Here is a 25,854-nt window from a genome sequence, read left to right on the forward strand (position 1 = left end):
CTGTTGTGCTGTTAAAATATTAACTTAGAGTAAGTTGATTCATTTAAGTACTGTACTTACAATATGATGCACTCTTATAGACTTAATTATTCTGTAATATATAAAGTAGTTTAAATTTGTTTCACTTTAACTAGGTGCAACATTAAAATGCTGCCGACACTTGAATGCATCAGTAATTATCATTTAATAATAGGAAAGATCTGAATGTCAGAGGTGGGACTAAGTCATTGTTTTGCAAGTCTCAAGTCTTTGCACTTAAGTCCCAAGTCAAGTCCCAAGTCAAGACAGCCAGAGTTCGGGTCCTAAACAGGTCCTAATGCGCTCTTCACCAAATGTAATACCATTTAACAACAGAGTAATAATATATGAAATTTAAAATTTGTACTTATTTGCTAAGGTAAGTTTGTTGGAAGTTGTTGCCGACCACCTCATAGTTATTGTACATGAAAGAAATGATCTTTGGCATCATTGTTTCCAACTGGTGCTCAGTCATGTAACATTATCTCTTTACAACTGTCGTGCAATTTGACTGGATGCTGTCGGACTGGTTCAGACAAAGTGGATCTGGAGCTAAGTGTCAACTTGCTGGGAATGAACTGCATTAATGTTAGTGGATTCAGGAGATGAAGAGAAATCAGTTGACACTTTTCAAATAACATACTTTCTAATCTTTGGGCGGAAGGCTCAAGTCCAAGTGAAGTCACGAGCCATTGGTGTTAAAGTCCAAGTCCAGTTGGCAGTCTTTTTTGATTTTGTCACGTTGGGATTCAAGTAATCAAATTTGTGACTCGAGTCCACACCTCTGCTACTCTTACTAAAGGTAAGGACCTGAATACTTTCTCAACCGCTGTCATGTTATAAATTCTAATGCATTATTATAAATTGGTTGTAGATCACGAGTACTTTTACTTTTGATAGTTTAAGTACATTTTGCTGAGAATACATCTGTATTGTTACTTAATTGGGATTTATAATGCATGACTTTTATATTGTACTACTGCTAAAGTTGCCGCACCACAATGGTCTTGTACTTGTACTTTTGTTACACGCTACTTTCCAATTTCAGTGCACTACATGCAGAGGAATATATTGCATTGTCATTTCACTACATTTATTTGCTAGCTATTGTACAAGCTGAAAAGGTAAGTTAGAGAATTAAGATTTTAGAATAAAAAATATATGATCAGGTCATCATAATAGGATGAAGTGTTGTAGATTAATTGTAGATTAGTTTATAATGAAGTTAAAATCAGCTCCACCTCAACCAGCTACATTAAAATGCCTCGTATATGGTAGTTTACCAGTTGTAAAAAGTTAATAACATGTCTAATAATTACAATATCACTATTAAATGAGCCATTATTTGCTTACTTGAGTACATTTTGCTGATGATACTTATATACTTTTATTTCAGTAAAACTTTGATTGCATTGGTGCCCTTGTAACAGAGTAAATTTTAGATCTAATGGGCAGCCAGGGTAAAACTGTTAATAGATATCACCATGAAACTTCCCCAGTGTATCTCTTACATTAAGACAATTACTTTATGTATTACAAGTTTACATCAATGTTATGTTTAAATATTCAAACAAAGCATTATCTAATTCACAGAAATCTGATCTTAAACATCTAACTGTGTATTTTGGACAATTTCTTTTTACTGGTCTGAAAGACAACATGTTATGAAAGCAAAATACACCTGTGGTGTCTCGCCTGAATACTTCTTCAGCCACTCAATTGTTTTTCACATTACAGGTTCAAGTAGTAATCTAAAAGGCAAATGATTAGACTGTGAAGTTAATATTCATTAGTGTACCTGGTGTCACTATGACTCAGCGTCAAGCAGAGGCTTGTCAAAGAGAATAATGATTTTGATTGATAAAGATTTTTGTTTGGTTGAACAGAAGGAAGTGTGATGAGCGAGGGTTCATGTTGGTGTGTGATTTATCTGCATTTTGTGTTATCTGAAACACATCCTCGTGTCAGGTGAACATGGACGGCAGCGTCTGGGCTCCTGATGTCGCAGATACCCGCATCAGCTCCTGAAGGACCCTGCGACAGAAACAAAAGGAGAGAGGAGACGTGAGGTGTGTTGGCAGACGAAGAATAATCCAACCTGGATGAGAGTGAAAACCTTATTACTCCTCTGCGGCTGTTTGGTTATTTAATGAGTCAATCGTATGGCTTCGTTATTGAATTATCTTTTGCTTGCTGAGTACCTCAAATAATAAGGGAGACGTGTCTGAGTGTCGAGTTTCAGCTTTCAGTCCTTAAAACTTTTTCTTTCTTCCCCGAGAAAGTGTGAAAGAGCTCATACTGCGATTTTACAGACACACCCACAACGTACAGCTTCAAGCAGCCATTAACCACAAACCAATTATGTCCCTTGTTGAGCAGCAACTACTTCTTGATGACTAGTGCGGTTTACAATGCCTGATGAAAAGTTAATAGTGAGCGCATTCCTGCACCTGCTAACGTCTCCGCTGAGGTGAAAATTGTTGACAGTGGGTGAATTAAGGATTAAAACCATGAGGCTTGTGGGTAAAATCCTCCATATTCTCCCTGCTAAATACTGTACTTAAACATTTAACAAAGAGGAAACGACTGTCCTGATGAACAAAAAAAAAGTTTTGCTTTTAATTTATCATCTAAAAGGCAGTGGAAATTGTTTGGGATAACACTCCACACAATGAGCTGTGACATCTTCATTGAAAAATGATTGATTGGGCTGCCAGGGAGAGAGGCTGTTTGAGAGACAGATCACTCAAACAGCCAAGCTGTAAAAGCCCAATAATATGATGAATGGTCTATTTACCCAACAGATGAGGAGAGACTTGCATAAAGATTAAACGTGTGGTTTTGGACGTGTCCTGGTCACAGAATAGATAGAAATTTGAATAATACGTCTGTGTTCTCTGTCAGGGAGCAAGTTGGAAATGAATTTAAGTTGCGGGTGATTTTCACTTGCGAATAATGCGGCTCGGCTCGTTTATCACCGCAGGTCGTCTCACAGGAAAAAAAAAAAAAAAATGGGTTTATCGATCATGATAATACTCTTCATACCTGTGTGGGTTTCAACCTGCAAAATCCCACAAATAAAAAGCACCAAGGGTCCTCAAAGATCATGAAAAAGTGTGGATATTTGTGATTAATTCACTCTCTTTCTTTCTTTCTTTCTGTACAAAGAAAGTTTCAGCCACATTATCACTATGGCAAATCCATTATTAGTACGCATTATTCTCCTTCACTGGAGGCCCCTGAGTCTATATACTCATGTATCATAAATGGACCATTTAACACTTATAACATGCACAAACTGTATCTAAAGTCAAGCCACTAATCACTTAACCAAACAATGTCTCTGAGGATCGAGAGCGCGTGTTGATATAGTGACCCAATTTTTTACCCATAGCATCTATAATTGATGTGCAATAGCTGTAGCAACCTCAGATCTGATAAGGGCTTGGCTCTGATGGATCTCCTGATAGGCTTTCGTGGGGGGAACAGATGTAGAATCGTGCATGAGAGAGGGATGGGGTTGCCTGTGATCGTTTCCACCCTGCAGCGAACAAAATAGCCCTCATATATCCCTGTAATCTGCATTAGCGGCGGAGCACAAGCCAGGAGACAGCACAGAGGGGGATGAGTAATGGGGCTACCGCTGATTTGGCAGGCCTATATTACACCTCAAAACTGAGGCATGCCCAACTGGCGAGAATATGAAATGAGGATGTCACAAATGAACATCATCCCCCCGGAACGCAGTATTTATCAGCCTATATTACACCCCAAAACACGTTCGGAGCGAGCCAAAGGCCGTTTTTACTTTTTCTATGTTCTTCCAGTGGCTTGAGTAACATTGGAAAGAAAGTGTAAAGAAACATTTACTCCACTTTAGTGTTGTCAAAAACATTGACTCATTGATATATATTGACTTTTCCTCAGTATCAATACACCTGTACCAACTGCGCTTCCTCACTGTCTTAATATTTACTGCAGTCATTCTGCCGATCTCTGCTACTGACCAAGAAAAGTTGTCGATGTTAGAAATTCCAGTGTTGAGACAACTCGACTCTACTTAAGTACAATTTGATCATCACAATCTCCATTTAATGCTACTTTATACTGTCCTGCTAACTATAATTCAGAGGAAGATAATGGTCTTTCTACACCACTACATTTTTTTGACAGGCATAATTATTGTTTTAAATGAATGAGTGAGTGTAGACAACATGTCCACCAAATAACACGACGAATTATATTATCTGTCAATGTGCTCTAGAGCAACATATAGTCAGCTTTATGATGTGACAGCCCTTTGGTTATGGTTAGGTCAGGTTTAGGGACAAAAAAATCTTGGTTAGTTTCAAGGAAACATCGTGGTTTGGGTGGAAATATACTTGATGAAGTCAGGTGATGGTTAGGAAACGTGATCATGGGATCGTGGCGATGCTCAAAAAAGGCAACCGTTGGGTGACAGTTGGTGCCCGACCTCCTCTCTACACAGACTTTGTCGCCCTGTGATGATGTCACCTGACTTCCTCCTTTGCTCCCATCATAATTACGGTGAGGGCTTCGTTACTTTTGTCACATTACGGGAAGCTTAGAGGAGTGATCAGTGCTGTCATTCTGACTGGGACGACAAGTTGAGCCACCAAGGGGTGATTCCCGTCTATACTTCGCAGATGGTTTTGTTTAAATAACCTTTCGAGGATTAAAGAGGTAAAACTCAACAAAATAAAACTTTACAAAGAAGCAAAGATTGGAGGAAAGTCAAACCTCAGATTTTTTTTGCCCCTTCGGAGGAGTCTGACCTCGAGGTAGGGAAGTTAAAGCTAGCTCCACCTCGACCAGCTACAACGATGAAATGTTCAGTCACAGGCGACATATCCTCAAACGATGGCTTGTATGATATCTTATGAGATAGCGACCTCGCTTAGGTTAGGTTAAAGAAAAGAATCATGATTGAGGGTCATCATGTTACATAAAGTGCTTAACGTGACATGTCGACGTGACATTACCTACAAACATAACTTAAAATTACTGAACGTTGACTTGCAGGACTGGATCAAAGTTGACCGATCCACCACCACAACTTTCCTCCTTAAGGCCTTGACACGTCAGGCTGACAGTTGGCCGTTAATATGAAGGGTTATTCCCTCTCACGCAGGGACATAACGTACAAGCAAGCTGGCCATTGGCTGTAGTCTTTTTGGTGTGTTCAGGTGCAACGAGACACAACAGTTGGCCTTCAGTTCGGTCACTAGTTCTTCGATGTCTGTTCAGGGTGTCAGGGCAGACTTTGTCGCTCTTTATTCTACGTCGCCTGACCTCCTCTTTTGCTTCTGTTATATGACAGCTGAGAGCCTGCAACATATCGATTACATGCTCAAAGTCTTGCTCATGATTACGTGGCTTACATACATTAATTATCTGAATTACTTTTTTCAGTCTGCACAGGGGCCTATTTTCCTACCAAACAAGTGCTTTTACCTTTTAAAACTTTCGTTTAGCTGGCAACACTTAAGAACTTAAGTAACTGAATGTTTTTATATTTTGGTGTTGGTTGGGTCTGAGTGCTTTTTCCACCTCTGGCTTCTCCTGACTGGCACATTTCTGTTGGTTTTTTTTTTTTTTTTTTTTTATTTCTGCCCAGTTCTCAGTGGGTTGTGGAATGAGTAATGACCTAACATTACTTTGGCATCTTCTGTCTGTATTACACCCCCCCCTCCACAAAACAACGGAGCCAGAAGCAACTCTCTGACTGGCGAGAGCACCAACACGAGCCCAGAGCCAGGGCAGGAAACAAATGCTTCTGTCCAGCAGCCACAGTGGTGCGTATACGCGCCGAGAAAAAAGAAAAAGAAAAAAAAAAATCCCATCCAAAATAAAGTGCATTACCGACAGACCCAGAGGGGAAAAGCAATTAGTTACATCTACTTTATGTCTCTATAACTTTACTCCTACTTGTGAGTCAGCCTTAACAGAAGAGAAAGAAGCAGCAGAGTTATTTTCAACGGAATATTTTTCAATTATGGGAGTAAATTTTGCAAGACAAGAAACTCGAGCTGTAACCCAAATAGCAGAAATCTTTTCATCTCATCTCAAACAGAGCTAAATCCTAAGAAGTGAGGATATAAAATGAGAGCATAACAAACACAGCGCCTGGCATTAAACTCTTGTAATGGCTTGTAACAGGATATGCTTACTTGCTATCTGAAATTAAAGCGTAGATATTACATCCCTTGAGGCCAATCAAGTAGTTATGTGTATATTCTGCTGGGACATTAATGTACTCCTACGAACCCTGTGTTTGTGCGCTCGGTTTATCCATGTTTGTGTGTGTGTGTGTATGTGTGTGTGTGTGTGTGTGCGTGAAAGTAGTTTAATTTCCTCTCATAATTCATGGTTTCCCACATTAATAGATTGATTCTGGTGCGCTCGTGTTTCTATTTACAATTAAAATATCTCATAAACAAAACACACAGCTCAGGGCCAGAATACAGTATCTGCACTCCGCTAAAGTTAGTATTTTTGTGCTCTACTTTGAAAAGAAATGATCGGGAAGAGGGGGAGACAGTGCGCCGCAATGTAACAAATGGTGCAAAACTTTTTACTTCTTCATCAGACACAAGCAACTCATTTAATCAACACTGGTGGTGCCTGGAAACATCAGCATATGGTGGCATTAAATTTACATCATGGAGTGATGTGCAGCAGGAGCGTCTGTGCATCAGCCCCATCAGCTTTCTCTTCAGCCTTTACAGGATATCTATGTATGTATGTATGCAGGCTGATGTTGCATGGCTTCATTATCCGCGCAGCAAATCAGCAAAATGGAAATGCTGAAAAGCTGAGCATAATAAGAATAATAAGTGCAAACAATAAGAGCAGAAGTGCTACCTCAGATAATAAGTGCAGGAGGATGAATAGGTGTAAGATTGTGTCCATTCAAAGCTAATCCTTCATTGTGCCTTTGACGTTTCAAGGACTTTCATTAGAACGGCTGCCTCTACAACAGCAGATTCAGTCTTTATGTGAACAACACATAGCAACTACTGGTTCTAGTGTCATTAGGACACCAGGATCTTCATTAGGCTATTGTTAGAGTGTGCATGTGTGAAATTCCCTATCCGGTAACCTTTACACTCCCACTGATAGCCTCTAAGTTTCTGCTGCTGCTGGTTTTTTTCCACTGCAGGGGTATTAGAAAATTGCTTTTTCCATTTCACGTGTCTCTACGCTAAAAAAGTGCTTGTGGAAGCACTTTGTAAGCGAGTAGAAGATTAACTTCAGACTCCCTGTTCGAGTGCAACATCTGACTGACCTGCAAAGGTGAAAGGTGTCGTTAATGTGCTGCACTTCTTTGTAAGGTGCACTTTATCAACCCTGTCTCCCAGAAATTACATTCGTATATTACTTTAATTGCATTCGTAATTACGTTGTGGTGACAATGTTATCACTGCCTGGATTATGTTCAGAGACGACATTTCTTTGAATGAATGAAACACTACATTTATGTCCAAGCTGTCTAAGCCTCAGATTCGGCATTACTGCTGTCTCTAATTTGTTTTTTTGGAGCCAGGTGTGGAGGAGCGAGGGGTGGGTCTGACTGAAAAGCAGAGGAAACTACCCACCCATATTAACTTTGAGCCATAATAAAATGGAGACGGGTGAACTGTATAAAAAAAAATCACCCCCGTACGGTTGTCATGAAGGGGAAGGTAGCTAAAGAGAACTATTATACGCATAATTAAACGCCTTAACGATTAAACGTCCGCCCTCTAGCTAGTCAGCACCAGAAATATTAGTCGGTTAAACCAATTAGTGTTTTATTCATGTGCATGGTCACTTAACTGTCATGCAGCCGCCCCCCCACTAGAGGGGGCTACAGAGCCGTTAGACAGCAGTCCCCCTCCCTGCGGTAATGCTCGAGTAGACTGGAGTTTTAAAACGGTGGGAAATAAGAGAGATGTCCTCTTGCAAAACCAGCGCGGTTTGGAAGTACTTTGAGCTAGAAAATGAATTGAAAAAAACGACCTCTGCACGTATTTTCTTATTTTCTTCTTGGTGAGGTTGGCAATTTATAAAAAGGCAGTGACCAGGTGCCAGATTGTAAGCAGCACACATCTAGAGGAAGCTACGAAAACCTTGGACGGAGCGCTTACAAAACAAATTCAAGCGCAGCGAGGCGAAATGCCGAATGGACAAAGCTGGGGTTGGATTTCATTTTCACTGTTTACAATCAGTGACTGACAATTACGGCATGGTAAATCTCACAGTACTAGCTGTACAATAAAGCCAGGATATTGTTTATATTCCTGTCTGATGGTTTTATCGATGTCTTCTGTAATGTAATGACAGACTGTCGGTGTAACACTGTTTGTTTTGTATTAGCAGCCATGGTACATTTCATACTGTTCATGTTGGTTGCCTTCATGTTTTTCTTTTAACTTCCTGTCCTCTGTCCATCTGCTTCATGTTTCGCCAGCTTTCTCCTGTCATATTTTTATTTATCTATTTATTTTTGTTTGATTTTATTGTTGTTTAAAACATCTCACAATGGGACAGTATTGAAAATTAGCTTTTTAGCTAATACTGGCACATTTGCGGTCAGTGTGCATTATCTCCGTCCAAAATAAATAGAATTAATTGTGCTGTTTAATAACATTATGAGAGTACAGGGTACATGAAAACTATTTTTCTCTGTAGAGCCTGAGGCATACAGTTTGTGTTATTAAAACTGGTAGTAACTTCAAATTAGCCTGTGATGTGATTAAATTCACGTCGTCTCTTAATGCTGCATTACGAGGACTTCATGTGATGTAGATCATAAGGTGTTCTTGTTCAGCTCATCGAGCAGGATAAAGGCTCGCTTTCTTCTTCGTCCTTTAATGTAAAGACAGGATGTTTATGTGGGGCGGCTAAATGAAGAAATTATTAATGATCTAAAAATCAAAACCATCCTCCCAAGTATGCAACAAATCACCCTTATCTGCTCCGTCCTTTCTTTTTCTCTGCCGCTTTCATTACTCATCGAAGGTTTTCTCTCTCCCGTCGACTCCGAAGTGAGAACATTTTCATGAAGGCAATAAAACGCTCATCAGCAGAGGCCTGAAATTATTTTTTAATATGACGACATTTTAATGAGGACTGAAGGAGATGGCTGGTTTGGCTGATGGCAGCGCCTCTTTATCAATGAGTGGCAGGGAGGAACTAATGGCACTAAAACAGACAGGCAGCTATAGTCTGAGTGTGTCTGTGTGTCTCTCTCTCACACACAACACACACTTGCAGAAGCTAAATGACAGTTTCTCAGGATTCAAGGATTAAAAAGATACAAAAGCAATGTTTCCTCCACAAGGCCACCTATCGCTGTAACTGAGGAAACTGTACCTGACCTTTTCTGGACAGTTACACACTCCGTCCGTCCCTTCTCCATCCCCCTCTCTCCGTCCAAGTGTGTACGTGTTTTGTCATTGATTGGAATTTAATCTGGGGACTTTACAGTTTAGCTGCTGGAGAAAAACCTGTCAGATGTGAGCGCTGAGATGGAGTGCGCTGCCAAAAGGTCACCTTATTGGACTGGAGAGGTTATGTTGAAATTACAGATAGAGCCAGACAGGGTTCAGCGTTTGAAATACACAAGTCACGAGAAGTCTACTTGCCAAAGGAAAAAAGGAATCCTTCTGTGTCATCTGCACTGATATTCAGGGGTTATTAAGTAGTTTTTCATGTTCGATGCAAATTACACGCCCTTTGTGAGGATGACCCAAACCTTAAAACTGTAATACAGCTGAGGCTTGTTGTAAATTAATGTCACAGAAGGTGAGAGCACATATATTGCTGCCAAGATGTGCTAAATTACTGTCAGAATGTGTTTCTGAATGTGACTTTCACTTGAAGCTTTGAACCTAATGAGTTGTCAAGCAAAAGAACAACAAGGCTTTGAAACTGTAGTGAAGTTATGATAAGCAGCAAATTAATGTCAGAATAATGTCACTCATTACACGCAGTTATATAACACAGTGTGATAAGTAAAGTGCTTAATACTGCTATTACACACTGCGTTGCTTTTTGTTTTTTTAATGAGACTTTCACTTAATGATCTTACTCCAGCAAGTGGTCAGACTTGGCTGACTTTGCCGCCCAAGGTCGGGACAAGAGCGGTTTGTGGAGGAGAGCCCCCTGCCCACCAGACGCTAAACTAAACCACTTCTCTGCCTCCTTCCCATTTTACCATACAAGGTCGTCTCATGCTGGCTACGCCTCCGCAATTAGCATGCAGCCTGTGGCGTGGCCTGTCTGGCGGCGAACACACGAGCACGGCGCCCTGCTCTCCTAATGAGATGCCAGTCAGTGAGGGTGCCTGCGGGACTGTGAAAGAGGGGGGAGAAAAAAATAAAAAAATAAAAAACCTCCCGGGGTGTTTGTGCACCACCTCATGGGTGGTAGAGGAGACTATTGAAGTGCACACAGCTGGCCCGGGCAGGGCAGGCAACTAATTTTACATAACACACACCATTTGGTGCTCATGCTTTCATCCAAATCGTGGTGCTCTACCATGAATGCATGCACTTTTAGCATGGGTAGCCCAGAAGGCATTATAGCCCCAGCACTTGCTTTCCTTTGAGCTTTAGCTACACAGGACATCACTGGTACAGAAACACACTTATTCACCGAGTGGTCAAAATGGCACTGGATGCAGCAGCTGTGAACACAGAGAGGAGCTGCAAAGTCAGAGGGTTTCTCCCCCACTTTGAATTCCCTTTACAAATTGTTCTTAACCCAACATAGAAACACAACTATGTATTAGCAGACAGCCTTTACCTTCAGCCTATACCTTTATAGAGAGCAGGTCCTCGTCTATGGCAATCCCCATGTTGAACCGCCATGTTTCTATAGTAGCCCAGAGCAGACAAACCAAACACCGGATCTAGACAGGGCCATTTGCATTTTTGCGTCAGCCAAACAGCACTGAAAAAACACTGTTTTTATTAACTGCTTTATTAGGTGTTTTTAGTAGTTTAAATCACAGAGTCCATTTGTTTTTGAGAAGAGGAGACCTTTGCGGATAATCCAGCTCTTGGTAAAACCACGTAAATGTCTGGATCTTAATTATCAGAGAAAAAAGGTGAGCTCACATTAGCAGGTGTTGGGCTAGCGTCTCGTCTGCGTTGAAGAAACACTGATTTTTTACATGCAACTGCTTGATTCAGTGTTTTTAGCAGATTTAATCGCCTCGTCCGTTGGTTTTGGAGGGGATGAGAAAAATGCTATGTTTTTGGAATTTGTGAACAAAATGCGGCACTGTAATTACTAAACTTGGCCAAAATTGAAAGGAAATTCATTTTAGCTGCAGACTGTAACGTGTGTCTGTTCGACAGTGTAGTGTTTACCATCTGCCTGTCGTTAAAAGCACAGTAACAGAATCTGAGTAGTATCGTGGGAGTTGTGGTTAATTTTCATTCACAGCAAAGCTATCTGTGATTAGCAGCTGCAAATTAGTCCAGTTATCAAGAACAATTTCATTATTTAAAATAAAATACAACCATGGATGTAAGTTTCAATTCAACACTGGGGAGGACAAATATGATGCGTGGGGTTTGGAGGTCCCCCGCTAGAAAATTATGAACACACAAACACTTAATTACATGTCTTTAATTTTAGAGTCATCTACGAGGGTGAACGTGTCCCCTGCGTTCCCCCCAGTATCTACGCCTATGAAAACCACTACAGTAGAGGTGGTAAGTAAAACAATGAGAATATGGAATTATTATTTGGTACTCCCCACAGCATCAACAGGCTTCTTTGACCACTAGCTTCAGTGCGGAGTTTCAATATTAAAACATCTAGATGGCATTTGACAGCCTTTTCACCCCACAATAAAAAGAAATATGAGGAAACATCCAAGCGCCCTACGGTGATGAAATATTAATCCCACTGCTGGTTAAGTTAGCTTATTACTGCATATTAATAGCGCTTCTGTGCAGATCCAACTACTTACATACAGTGCATACTGTTTCTCAGCACAGCATGAGGCATAAAAATCACAAAGCACATTTTCCTACAGTGAGGAAGTCATTATAATGCAGCTCTAGTCCCTTATGCTGCCCACGGCAAAAAAGGAGCTTTTAGTATGTGTGTGTGTATCTTAACAAACTTAATCTCACTGCAGAAATGCTCTAAATAGCTGCTATTAGGTGCTATTAAACCAATAATATGAACAACATCACCTCGATATGAAGCTGAAAGAGCAGTCTCTCTTCACAAAGGCAAACAGAAAGGTTTTGTTTCTGCGTCAGATCTGGGTCTGATCCTCTGAGGCGTTGTGTACACACAGTGTGCCATGTTTTGACCCAAATTGCTTCTTTTTGCAAAGGGGATTGATGTAACTAGGCCTTTGGAGGGAACTGTGCTAGATGTTTTACCTTGTTACATGAAATTTTCTTTAGATTCTGTTGCAGTTGGTTGAAAAGCTCATGTTTCCTAAATGCCAACAGTCCTCAGTTTGTCGTCTGTCTATAAGGTAAGAAAAGACAAGCACACGGGATGAGCAGTGTACAGCTGATTGTACACATCTTAAAACAGCCCTGGGGGTTAAAGACGTGAAGCAGCGACATGCCTCACAAAGCCTCGGTGCCTGCTAATGGCCCCCTGTTTGTAATGGCATCCGTATAGCACCGCTTGACGAGCTGCCAAAGGGGGTGTTCTGTTATTGCGGAGCCAATCACCCACTAAGTATTTGCTGGCTCCTATTTCCTCTCTGCTAATGTGCGAACCTCCCCAATGCCGCAGCTAAATCGACTCTTTACGCCTGACTTGTCACCCTGCAGCGACGCACAGAGAATCCCAAAGATGCATCGGCGGAGGGCAGCCCAACGTTCTCTGTTGCCATGGATACGTCTATGGGCAGGGATGTGGTTGGCCGGGTTATGATGCTTTTACTGCAACCCTAAATCATGGAAAGTGATGGTGTTTGATGATTAGGGTGATGAAGCTGACATGACCTTTGCAAGGGTGTTGTTAGGCAGTGATTGCTCACTTTAATGTGTCTTTGGATCGACTGTGTCAGGCGGTGTGACGTGGGCGTGTGTTTGTAAATTGCTTCGGTACAAGCTGGATTTAGTGGATCTAGCTTGGAGAAGCCAAAGGTGGAAAGAGGACGAAAATCTTCCACTGAAGCAATAGAAGGAAAATAAATCAGCAACAACTGGCGATGTGTTAATATTGATTCATTTGAGTGAGGATTTGCTGCTTTTCTTTGTCTTCTCTTAAAGTAAACTGAATATTTTAGGGGTTTGAACTGTTGGTTGGACAAAACACACAATCTGAAAATCTCACTTGGAGCTCTGGGATGTCATGACATTCATCAAACACAAGCTTTTTTTTAAAAAATAAAATAAAATTCTGACAAAACTTAATTTATGCTATTCTCCAAGTCACATAAGAGTATTCAGCCCACTGCCCTTAACCAAACCCTACAAGGTTCTGCAATTGAAATTGCTGAATGTTAATGTTAAATATTTTGGACTCTGGCTGGATACCAGACTCACTTTTAAGACTCATGTTGAACACCTATCAGGCAAACTGAAGGTCAAAATTGGATTTTTGTACGTACAAGCACAGTGTTTTTCCTCTGCTAGTCCAATAACGACTGTGCAATATACAGTCTTTGCTTTATTATAGTGTTAATATGTATGTTTCTCCCCCCACCTTAAGGCCTCTTTCACAGTTTGCTGCCCTTCATCACAGCTGAAACATTTCTCACTCACCTTCATACCTTGTATGAAAAGGCTGAATGCTCCTCCTAGGTAATTAGAAGGGAGCAGAATTGTATGTTGTATATCTATAAGGCTCTACTGCAAAAACTGCCTGGTTACCTCCGCTCTCTGGTTGCTTTTCAATACAGGACTTACACTGTCAGGTTTCAGGACATCTTAACATGAGCCATACGTCATATTCACACTGAACTTGAAAACATGGCTTCAAATATTAAGCTGCATACTAATGGAATGAGCGCCAAAATATTTCAGAAGGTTGTAGGCCTACTTATGCACTTGCAATCATACTTGTAATTCTTTTTAATGTGTAAATATGTATTATGTGTATTTACCTATGTTTAAGCTGTAGCCTGCGTGTGATTTTGTATGCAGTTTTCCCCCTAGAAAAAAACAAAAAACAAACATGAAACCACCTGTTTAAATAAAGGATTAAATAAAAATAAAATAAAATCTTCAGTTTTGTGATATCTTACAGACCAAACAAGTAATCAAGAAAAATAATCATCAGTTGTATCCCCACAAAATCAAATAGTAAAAATTCAAATTCATTAACAATACAATTTATATAGGACACATAGCGTACCTCACACTATTTTTGTAGGGAAAAACGTTAGCTAGCAAAGGCTAACATGAACAGCTAAACAGCCTCCATGAAAGCATCATTCTTAAAAACAAACAATACAAACAAAACAGTCATTAATGTATGTTAAACTTATGTGACATTAGTTGTAGTTTCACATGTATTGCCAAAGCATAGTGTCTTATAAAATGTAGAAATTAGCCAATGCTTAAAGCAGACAGGCTACTTGCTAGTTAGCAAAACTAGCAAATCAGAAATCAGTGTTTAAGTGCAATTCTGACTTTCAAAGCTACTGGCTACAAACTGGATAAAGGGTTAACAAATTTATCCATTTAGTTTTTATTTAGGTGGTTTTCTTCATCTTTTTCGGAAGTGCTAGCTAAGCGTTTTCTCTTTCCTGACAGTAGCAGCTGCTAATTTGCTGCCCGTAATTAGTTTCTCGTCACTTCAGTAAAAAGCCATTGTTAATGCAGCCTGGGTATTTTTTTATGAGTATATAAAGCTTAAATCAGACCAGTATAATGACAATATATTTACTAACAGTGCTGCAACAGTCCCAACAGACATCCAAGAAGACAATGCATTTATGAGGATAATAAAAGAAATTTAAGTTGCAATGTCACTTTGTTAAAAGTTATTGGCCAGTCCTCTATAACTGTCTGTGAAAGTTTCTACAGACTTTGCAATAGCCTGAAGACCTCATGATAGCTACAGTTAATATAATTCTGTGATGATTAACTATCGTACCAGCAATTTTTAAAAAAATATATCTCATGCCGGAGGGAAAGTTTGTATAGATTTTTCCAGCCAGGTAGCAATGTCAAACTTAAAAGTGCACCTGCATGGTAAACTGAAAGGTGCCCTGTTGATAAGAGCAGCAAAAAGCAAAGCTATGAAAGTGAGAGGCAAATAAACCCACAAAGATGTGAGTCCTCAAGAGGTCTGTGAGGGAATGAGTAATATGTGAAAGCGAGTCGACGACTAGAAAGCCCAGACATACTTTGCCCCCCGTTATCGGCCCGCGCAGATGTGCCTCAGCCTTCTCTGCAGCGCTCCCATTCGCCACATCCATCACAGAAGTGCACCTTGGGAGATTGAGAGGATGGTGCAAGCGCCAAGCCCACCATCTGCCGTCGTTTAGAAATAAATGACAGGCCCAAACCTAGTGGGAGCCCGTCTCATTCCACTGCCAGCGCCGGTGCGGTGACGGGTCCGCCCAACCTTCCCTTTTCCCTGAAATCGATGTGTGAGACCCCTGCCAGTCATGCTGGAGTGTGCCTCGGAGAGAGACTTGGAGTGGATTTGGTCGGTGAAGCACAGCCCTTTACTCAGGGGAGCGGGCAGGTGGAACAGCGTGGTGAAACCAGCTGTCTCCCCACTGATTACAGCAGCCAACATGGAGAGCTGGAGAGCTCATAGACTTGAGGTGGATCCGACCGGAAAGCAGCTCAAGCTCAACTTTATTTGATTAGAGGTTTATTGATGATCTACAGATAAAGAAACTATCTCTTACAGCAAGCTGGGAGTTTTATTGGCTGTCTGCGGGTAGCACTTTTATTCCAACACATTCCTACTAATTGATATTTCACACACATGCAAAATAATGTGTGCAAAGTCCACTGCAGAGGGAAACAAAACTGTGCAATTTAGTAGTTTTCCCAAGGTGGAGATTAAGGAAAATTAAGTAGTCAACTGAACCAAATGGACAATCCAGCTACTGTGCAAGTGATAAATGAAGCCAGAAGAATCATAAAACTAACACACAGACATAACCCTCATCAGGGAGAAAGACTACAGCCCAAATATCATTTGCCGGAAACACAAAAAAGACGCCCCCTCCTTGCCTTTAATCTCCTAGAGGATGATTTCCTCTGGCTTTTCTTTGCCAACTGTAAGAACAGGCAAAGTATTACTTCACCGAGTTCTCGTACGTGACAGCTAATATAAGTTTGGCCCCAGAACTGAGACGGGAGGTAGACTTTATTAATTTCATGGATTTGGAAATGAGCCGTGGTGATAAGGCTATCACTCTCTTATCTGGGGATGGCGGGGGCGTAATTAAGCCGATAGCCGGCGATGATGAGGAAGTGGTGTGAAAAAAAGAAAAGCCTTGGGGATATGAGGGCGGAATCTTCAGGGCTCGTTTACCAGAGGGATGATTAGATTGGCACTTAATTGCCACCTTTTTCTATTTTTAGGGTGGGAGGTTGTCTTATGAGGCTCCCTCCCCCACTTCTTCGATTTTTTTGTGGTCAAGGTCAGCTTAAAGAATAGTTTGATTGTTAAACGGGCTGAGGCTAAGTCAAAGGGGTACGTGTCGCTTTAGATCGAGGAGAGGGAACATGTCCACTTTCCTTGCCTGTGTGGATATCTGGGAGATTGGGGTCAAGAGCGGTTGGACTGCAGTGTAATGGCACAAGACAGAATGTTTGCTAGAAATGGCTAAGTTTCATCTCTTGAACTTTTACCAAGAGTCTCAGACTCTGATAATTGTTTTGCAGCAACAAAACAGGCTTACCAATCAGTTTTTATTGATTTCTCGCCTCACTGTCTCGCTGTACCAAAAACCCAGAGTCAAAGCCTGGACATCTTCTGAATCCTATTTCATGTCTGATAATGACCGGGACGACCAGACCACAGCTAGAAAATAGTTTCAATATTCTCTCTGCAGCGGCTGAGGTATAACATATGAAATATACTTCATTCCAATCAGAATCTGCAGCATGGAGAGAGACTACTTAAACAGCTCTACTTTCACTGACAATTACTGTCAGGGTAATCAAGACAGAGGAGCTGACCAGAGTCCAGAGAAAGTGCCCAGAAAAATGTTAAATCATAAAGTGTGAAGCCACGACTGAAAAGCTGAAAGTTCTAACTGGACTTGAAGTCAACCTGAGCCAGTCGTGGTAGAAGTATATATATATTAAATCTCTCCTGTAACTCCAACGTCCAGTGAAGTTCAGCCACCTTAAGCATTTGCACTTCAGTAATTTCATGTCTCTGACTGGATTCAAGGTTTGACTGCACACTTTCATAAAAGAGACCGAAGTTTCTGTCACATCACAGACCTAAAATTAATGTTCACCTTTTTATTCAACGGTAATTATGATCTTTCCCAAATCTTAACTAAGTATTTTAGCTCTAACCTAACAACATATGCTGATAAAACGGTTCATGGGCTATGTTACAAAAATGCACGCAAGTTAAGTTTAGGAAAAGAAACATGGTGACTTGGTTTCACGGTTCTGAACATCAGTCTCCTGCGGAAAGTCCTGTCTTTATTGACCCGTCCACCACCCCAACCTGCATCCATATTTGGACTACTTCTTTACTCCCATTAGCACATTGTTCACGTGATCACAAATCTGAATTACTGGATCATGATTACATGGAATATATTTGAATTTTGGCGCATTTCATAGGTATACCTTCCAATATTGCATGAGAACAGCCTGAACCTAAACCGTACTTCAACCATATCATCTTTTTGCCATAACCACTACTTTTTTTTGCCCTCAACCATGACATAGTTGCCTTGTGCAGGTACAGTTTTGCAGAATTGTGCAATATTGGAATTTCTTTCTGGCAATAAGGTTGGGTTTTGCTGTGCATGTGGTCAGTCTGAGTTTAAATTGTGAAAGAGGTTGAGAATATAAGTTACATAAGGTCCATTATTTTTCTTCTTGTCAACAAATTGCCATGAAACGACCAATGCGAGCAATGCTGACATACCTCTCAACTTCCCCCCCTTGTCTGTGGCACTCGGGCTGAAGCCCCTTTGTTTCTTTTGACAATGTAAATCCTTTAAAAACCTGCCATGAATACAATAATTTAAAATAAAATTAAAAGCTTTCTCAAAACAGCTGGGCACTGTGGTTTTAGGTACACGTCTCTCAAACAGGAGTAAACAGTGAATTTGTTGGGGACTACTTTCAGCTGCGCATTAATACATATTGGGAGCTACGGTGGGTATTTACAGCAGCAAGACAGCGTTTTTGACATTAAATGAAAATAAAGTACAGTGTCCATGTTTGTCATAATAAAAGGAAAATGTCAGCCAGTGCAACAGTGTGGCTCACTGATGGGATACTGGACAACAATGGAGCTGTACTGCACAGAGGAAAAAGCTCTGGATACACAGACTTGTTAGTAAGATAATTTCATTGTTGGTTGTGTTTTTCGTGGGATTTGTTGACATTTGCCAATTATAGTGTTTCTAATTCCAGCTGTGAAGTAGTTGTGCAACATCTTTGAGTTACCGGACAAAACGAATTTCTAACAACAGCCTTGAATGCGGTGGCATTTCTTCAGGAATCCTCGGAGTGCAGTTAACTTTGATAGGGTGACTTTAAATTACCTGCACAACAAGAAGCAAGGCTCAAAACTAATGAAGACCTTTGTGTGAGACAGATGTAAGAATATTCCTCCTGTGCCCCCTGACACTCGCGATACCTTCCAGTGTAAACATCTCAGCCTGCAGAAAGGGGCTGCAAATCGGCAAAGCCTGCCTGTAAAACCATAATCCCCGCTCCTCCGACAGATGCACGGGAGAATAGAGTGTTATCACCCTGGTTGACACACTCCTGTGTTTTCTCCCAGCATCCTCGGGGGTTTATCATTCCAGCATTCATTCCATTATCCCCAGCACACCGGGGCTGTCCTCGGAGCAGGGGAACGAGACGACATGTCAGGGTCGCAGAACAAAGAGGGAGCATGTCGAGTGGCGGATTAGACCGGGAGAGGAAGTGTGGAGCTTCGGGGGAGGAAATCAAGGAAAAGGGGGATGCAGGAGGAGAGGGAACATGAGGGATGCATGAAGGGAGGGAGACAGAGGGACGATCTCTTTCACAGCTACAATGTTGATTTCCCCCTTTGCTACTTGTACCTGATGAAACTCTCGTTTTGCATTTAGCAAACATCCTTTCTTCTTTTGTTTCCTAAACATTTATGTTACACACAAAACCCCATGAGGAAATGTGTTATTTTTCTGTGGGCTCTGTTGTTTGCAGTGGACGCTGCTTGCCTTGATTTGTGCTCCACAAGAGGATGGCTGACATTGTGCAAAGGAAGAAGATGTACTGACCTATAAAAGGAGGCCTCAAAGAATGACAAGAGTAGAGGGCATGTATTGTGGTTAGATGGGAAACTTTTTTTGCCTTTTGTCAACCCTAACTTGGACCCCCCCCCCTCCCTAAATATTGTACAGGAACAAGAATATTTTTACCATAGTTGCCTAAATGTGCCTACTCGTACTGTAGGGCTGCAACTAATGATTATTTTCATTGTCGACTAATCCGTCGATTATTTCTTCAAGTAGTCGACTAATCATTTTATCAAAAAATGTGTTAAAATGTTGAAAAACGTCGGTCTGTCTCTCCCAAAACCCAAAATTATGTCATCTTGTTTCGTACTCACACAAAAGGGTTTTAGTTCGCTGTCATGGGAGCGTGTGTAAAGCTGCCAATATCTGAACCTAAGTAGCTACAATAAGTATGAGTATTTTCGGGTACTTTTAAAGTACTTTTCTATGAAAAATGACTCGAACCGATTAGTCGACTACTAAAATAGTCACCAATTATTTTAATAGTTGATTAGTTATCGATTAGTCGACTAATCGTTGCAACCCTACTTACTAGCTACACTTTGTAACATTTTGGGCTGCAGCTAAAGATTATTTTCATTACTGATTCATCTGCAGATTATTGCCTCTTTTAATGTGGTATTTAAGAGGGATTTTTGACAATTTTTTTTATCAGTTCTCCAGTGGTTAAAACAGCTTAAATTTAGCACCAAAACTGTAAAAAATGGTATCAATACGAAGACTATTGCAACAATTTATAGGACATAATTCAGCATAGGAAGTATATGATGGGAATGACCATCGTATACTTCCATCATAATGTTCTAAGCCCTTGTGGACTCTAGGTGCCCAAGCAAAACACAATGTTTATAATAGATTTGTTACTAGAAGAGCTATATGAGCTATATCTCAAATTAATCTCCAGATTTCCTGTCTTCAGATGAAATATACCACTTCTATGTGGCATATACTGTTCCCCTTAAGATCCCCTGTCACCCCTGAAAAAGACAAAAAAGGATCTATGGTGGGTCTCAGAAGGTTAATGAGTCCATGGTGCCATCTTTAAAAGTCTTGCTGTGTCTGACCAAAAGTCCAAAACCCAAAAACAATTTGTTTATTATCATATAAAGCAGATGATCACAATTGGTGCCATGGCAGAAGGTGTAGCCGGTGGATATCTGGCATTTTAGCTTTAAAAACTGCTTAATCGATTATCAAAATTGTTTCTGTTGATCGACTAATCAGCTCAGTGTTTCATCTGTCAATAATTGCCACATGTAATGCTACCATAATGATGCAAACACATAAAACTTGAGCTTATTCAACTCTTTCACTGATGATAAATGCCTAAAATCTGAATTAATTCAGTTGTGGGCAGATAGATAATGATTACAAATTAATTCCTTTTAATGTTGAACCTGACTACCAAATGAGGATGGGTTTTTTTGGGCTAATATGCAAACTGATACTCTAAATTTAAATTAGAAAGATTTGGTGTTAAGAATGTTCAATCTGAATTCAAAATAGGACTTTTACTTTTTAATGTGCATCATTTAAATTAAATTTGGACATGCTCTTTGAGGTTTAGACACAAGACCAGGTTACAAAACGATCATGATTATGTTTAATATACGATTGGTTGGTTGTTGGGTGTGTAAATACTGTAATCCATCTGTAGGTAGGGTTTGTCGGGATGTTTCTTATCAATTACGCACTCAAGCAAAGCATCCTGGAGACACAGACCTCATTTTGTGTTTAACCACAGCAGAATTGACCTTACCATCTGCATGTAACACACACACGCACGCACACAGGTGACACATCATCCCACAATACATCCAAAAAGCTATAAGGCACAGACAAGCGCACGCGGCAACCCCTAGATCCCACACTTCATTACGCGTCCAGCCATCCCTGACTGAAGTAAATCGATGCAGGATAATAGCCAGCGCCCTCACCCCTCCATCACTCCGTCTCTCCCTCCTCCATCCCACTATCCCACCATCCATCCCCCCCCCCCCCAATACCACAACTCATCCATTTGTCTTGCTCTTTCTACATCCACTCGTTCTTCCATCTCACCTTTTCTTTCCACTCCCTCCATCCAGCCTCATATCCTCACATCACCCCACTGTCCTCCAACCCCGCCATCCTCTCACTAACAGCCGCTCTACTCCTCCTTCCCATCCGCCTCCGCCTCCACCCATCTCCCCTGTCTGTTTTCATCACTGCTGTGGATCATTCCTCGTATCAGGCGCGGCTCCCGTAACACCACTGTCGTATATAACATGTCTGTTGTGATCACTGACAGATGGCCGTGCTGCATTGACAGTAACAGGGATAATAAGTTCATTTCGCATGCGCTTCCTTGTCACTTCTGTCTGTCTGAGCTGCTTCCTATAATTTAGGTTTGCTGCGTCTCTGGGGAAGGAGGCATTATTAGTCCGCTGAGGATTGGCCGGGGTGTTTAAGAATTCCATTTCCTTATGGGTGTCGGTTTACATGCAAGTAGAGAAGTTGCCGCTGTTACACTTTGTAATGGCTGCATTACCCTCATTTAATACACTAAATTGATACTGGCTGCCAGTGGAGGGGTATAAAAGCCGCTGGAACGGTCGAAGTTTTTACAATTCTTCAAACTAGCCTTGGAAATAATTTATTGTGGTTAATGGCCCACTGCAGGGTTGTTGCATACAATTAAAGATTTGATCCATTACCGCTAAAAACAACAAAATGGCCTGTCATGCTTGCTTTATTCACATTCATGAGGTCCAAAAATATTTGAACTAAGCACCCTTAATTGCTGTTGTTGGGCTATAATCTGCAAAAATGCCTTCTTTATTTGACAATATTTTCACAACTTTAAAACATGTGTCAATGGCGCACATACAGCACCTTAAAAGGTTGTGTACATTTTCGGCTTCAATCCCACAAAAGGTGTTTTCTAACGTGACAGCAGTATTATATATACACATCATAAACTATTACAAAACATGAGTGTGCTCACTTCATGTCTACATCATTCACAGCAGGCAAGCAACAACTTCACTTTTCTCTGTCAGCCAAACCAAGCACTCAAAAACCCTGAATAATTAATAATTAAGCTTTAAACAAGGACTTGATTTGTGATTTGCAAGATTTTCTGGTGATTAAACAATGACAGTGGTTTGAAAGAGGGGGTAAAAAAAAAAAAAAGAAGATGCATGAAATATTCAAGGGAGCTGTGATAAAGAGAAGCTCGAGCAAAGAGGAGGACGACAGCTTGACGAGAAAAATCTGACATCAAAGACCCCGAACCTCCCCTGCAATATTTCACACATTAAGGGTGCAAAACATTCCTGTGGCCTGACTCAAAATCACTGCTCACCAGGTACAATACGTTTGCAGAAATTGGTGTTAGAGTACTAAGCTCCACACACAACAGAGGATAGAGCAATCATCCAATTGAAAAATCTGACACGTTAGCAAATGTCTGGAAATCTGAAAGTAAATGTCACATCAGTTATTAATGACTTTTGCTTAGTAATAATTATGTGGTAGGAATCCAGATCATGAGCCAATGAGTGATGATACTTGCAGTTAAGAGCTTTTTCCACTGAGTGTTAAAACTATACGGTGTGTGTCTATTTGATGCACAATAATGCATATTTTTTTACAGCAGATATTTTGACTCGACATCGTAGGGACAGGACAGGTGCTACTAATAATATTACCAACGGCTCTGTTCAATTCAAGTGCCCCAGTAAGCCACGATGAGAGTGTGACAGTGAGCCAGCATGCACAAAACTGAGGCCACATCCACACTAATAGCCTACAGTTTCATTTCAAAACTGTTCTGCAAAACTGATCTGCAAACACACAAGGGTGTTAGCATCATTTCAGGTTAATCTCCATCCATATTAACAAGCCTAAAAACACATATCACGGTACTGGTGTAAAGAGGACACAGATTGTCTACTCTGTGGCTGGCTGTTTCACAAAATACTACAAAGATGGCAAAAAGTAAGTCCAGAGATTTCTTTGATTGGACCATATAAGAAAGTCAAGGTGGCGGAAAACAGATTGGGAGTCGTTGCAATACGAATATGGCGAGATATTAGAGCAGTGCCATACGGGAGCATCATCCATCGCTGAGGTAGCCATGGAAATGGGTGAGGAGTACCCACACAAGAAAAATGATATCACAACAAGGTATGTAAGTTAAGCGTAGCTATAATGTTTGGCTTGACTGATAAGATCCAATTGGGAAGCACACTGGGATGTGTGCGTCATTGTTTAAAAAAGCCTCTGTTTCAACCTGAGTTTCAATCAAAGTTGAAACCCGCCTCAGAGTTATCAAACTAAAAAAGGGTCAGCAGTTTTTTTTAAATGTCTCCATTTTGGAGGGTCCAAAATGCAGGAGTAGTGTGGACACTAAGCGTAAACTTAGCGATAGTTATGCATTTTAAAATGAAAACATGTTAGCGTGAAAGTTGCCTGAAGCAACTCCCTTTTAGCTCTGTTTTTGGCCTCCACCAGCTCCGGAGGGAAATAGCTGCCTCTTTAGCGACAAAAGTTGCTAAAGTTAGTTGCTAACTGTGCCTATCTGTTGTTTGGTGCTAAGCAGGTAGTGTGTGGTGGGTTTTTCGAGAATTTTTTTTCTTTCTGAAAACTGTTGCCTTCTGTGGGCAAGGAAAAAAAAAACACTGTGAGATTGAAGCAAAGTTGCAGCTAACAATGAGCTGAAACTAGAAAGCTCCAACAGATGCTGCAGATTCAGGTGCAACGTCTTTTACAGGGTCACATTGTTTTGACAGCAGACAAAAAAAAAAATTATTACAGCCACTTTAACAATATATCTTTTAAATTTGCAGAATCATTTATGTTCTTGTTCTAATTGGATTTTATGAAGATGGCAGAAATGGAGGCTTTGCAGTTATTACTGTTGACACTTCGGGGAGGTTTTTCACCAGCTGGGAGATACTGTAACTGTATGAGGCTGGCGTGGACAGTTTTTCCAAATCAGCAGCTAATAATTATTGTCACAAATGTGGCATAAACATCAATATATTAAAATCTGGCTGACATTGCCAAAGTGAGCATGTTAGCTGCTTAATTGCCAAGTACAGCCTGACAGAGCAGCTAGCGTGGCTGTTGACGCCTGTTTTCTTGTGAAATTGGACCTCCCTGTGAACCATATGGTAATGATTGATTGGCAGATTAATGTTCCATTAGAAATAATGTGACACTTGGTTAAACAGTATTACACCCACATACAGATTGTGCCAGAGCAGTCTAAATAAGTTGAAATTTCCATCCTAAGTACCAACAGTCAAATATTTACTTCCTTACTCCCTCAGGGTTTGTGCGCCTGAACTTAAACCATCTGTTCACATAACACGCAGCTCATGCTATCACACACTGGGTCTCTGTGTGCTGTCGCCAATGTTGGGTGACACTTTTAGAAGCCATGCACCAGCGTGTCTGTACCAGCTACCGTAGGTGAGAATGGTTTCTCCACAATCTTAAAAAGTCCATTAATTTTCCACAACCTGGACTAAATCTGGGAGCTATCACAAGCAGACATCATCTTTGGAGAGAAGAAGTTGTCTGCAGCTGAACTATTGAGCAACACTTCCCATCAGTCCATCATGTGATGAGCTGCACACATGTATTACCTCATTTACCGCCTGGCGTCTGCACAACACTGACTTCTACAGCTGGCAGCTATCAGCTACCTCAAATCAGCCAGCACGTTATATAACAGTGTGAACACCACTAGCTGTCTGGAGGAGAAGACACATTTGAGTTTGTAGTGGAAGTCTGTCAAGAATAGCAGGTGGATAAAGCGAGGAGAACATGAATGAATGAAGGATGGCAGATATGGATGCACAAATCAAATCTGGATTAAATGCAGAAACTCAACGCTCAACTCGGAAGTTAACAACATTGATTTTACGATTTATTTGGAATCACTTGTCAGCTCACAGACTCATTTTTCAAAGCAAAGACAACATGATGACACTGATGTCCACTGTTTCACAATCTATAGGTCTCAGCTGCCTTGAGATTTAAAAGCAGACGCCTTCTTGTCAAGTCTGAAGCAAATAAACATGAAAAACAGTGTTCGAGTCCTTGTTTCAAGAATTATTCTTCTTCATCTGACTAAATGATGTTATAAGAAAGGCCTGCAAAGATAACACAACAGCCTCTTCAACTATAAATGTCAGTAACAGTCTAAATATCAGTCCTTAAACCGGAACTCATCCCAGAACTTAAAATGAACTTCAAAAATGTAGTTTGTCGACCTGCAGCGTACTGAGAATCAAATATTCATGATTTCACCATAAGAGCAACCTACGGATCAGACACACTGATGCTAACAAGGGGGATATGAAGTAGATGTAACAGACGGAGGGCGAGGCAGAGCA

General features: G+C 40.8%; 1 long non-coding RNA gene across 2 annotated transcripts in view; it reads right to left on the reverse strand.

Moving 5' to 3' along the window:
- Nucleotides 1-521: 521 nt before the first annotated feature.
- LOC126385210 (uncharacterized) overlaps nucleotides 522-25,854 on the reverse strand; it is a 66,906-nt gene continuing 41,573 nt past the window's right edge. Inside the window, exons 3-4 of one of the 2 annotated variants that reach the window (XR_007569409.1) lie at nucleotides 14,117-14,164; nucleotides 522-2,052 (exon numbers count right to left, since the gene is read on the reverse strand). This is a non-coding gene — a long non-coding RNA (uncharacterized LOC126385210). The remainder of the gene's footprint in view (nucleotides 2,053-14,116; nucleotides 14,165-25,854) is intronic. The other variant, XR_007569408.1, reaches the window with a different exon arrangement.

This window comes from Epinephelus moara, chromosome 23 (genome assembly GCF_006386435.1).
Source record: "Epinephelus moara isolate mb chromosome 23, YSFRI_EMoa_1.0, whole genome shotgun sequence".
Taxonomy (NCBI): Eukaryota; Metazoa; Chordata; class Actinopteri; order Perciformes; family Serranidae; genus Epinephelus; species Epinephelus moara.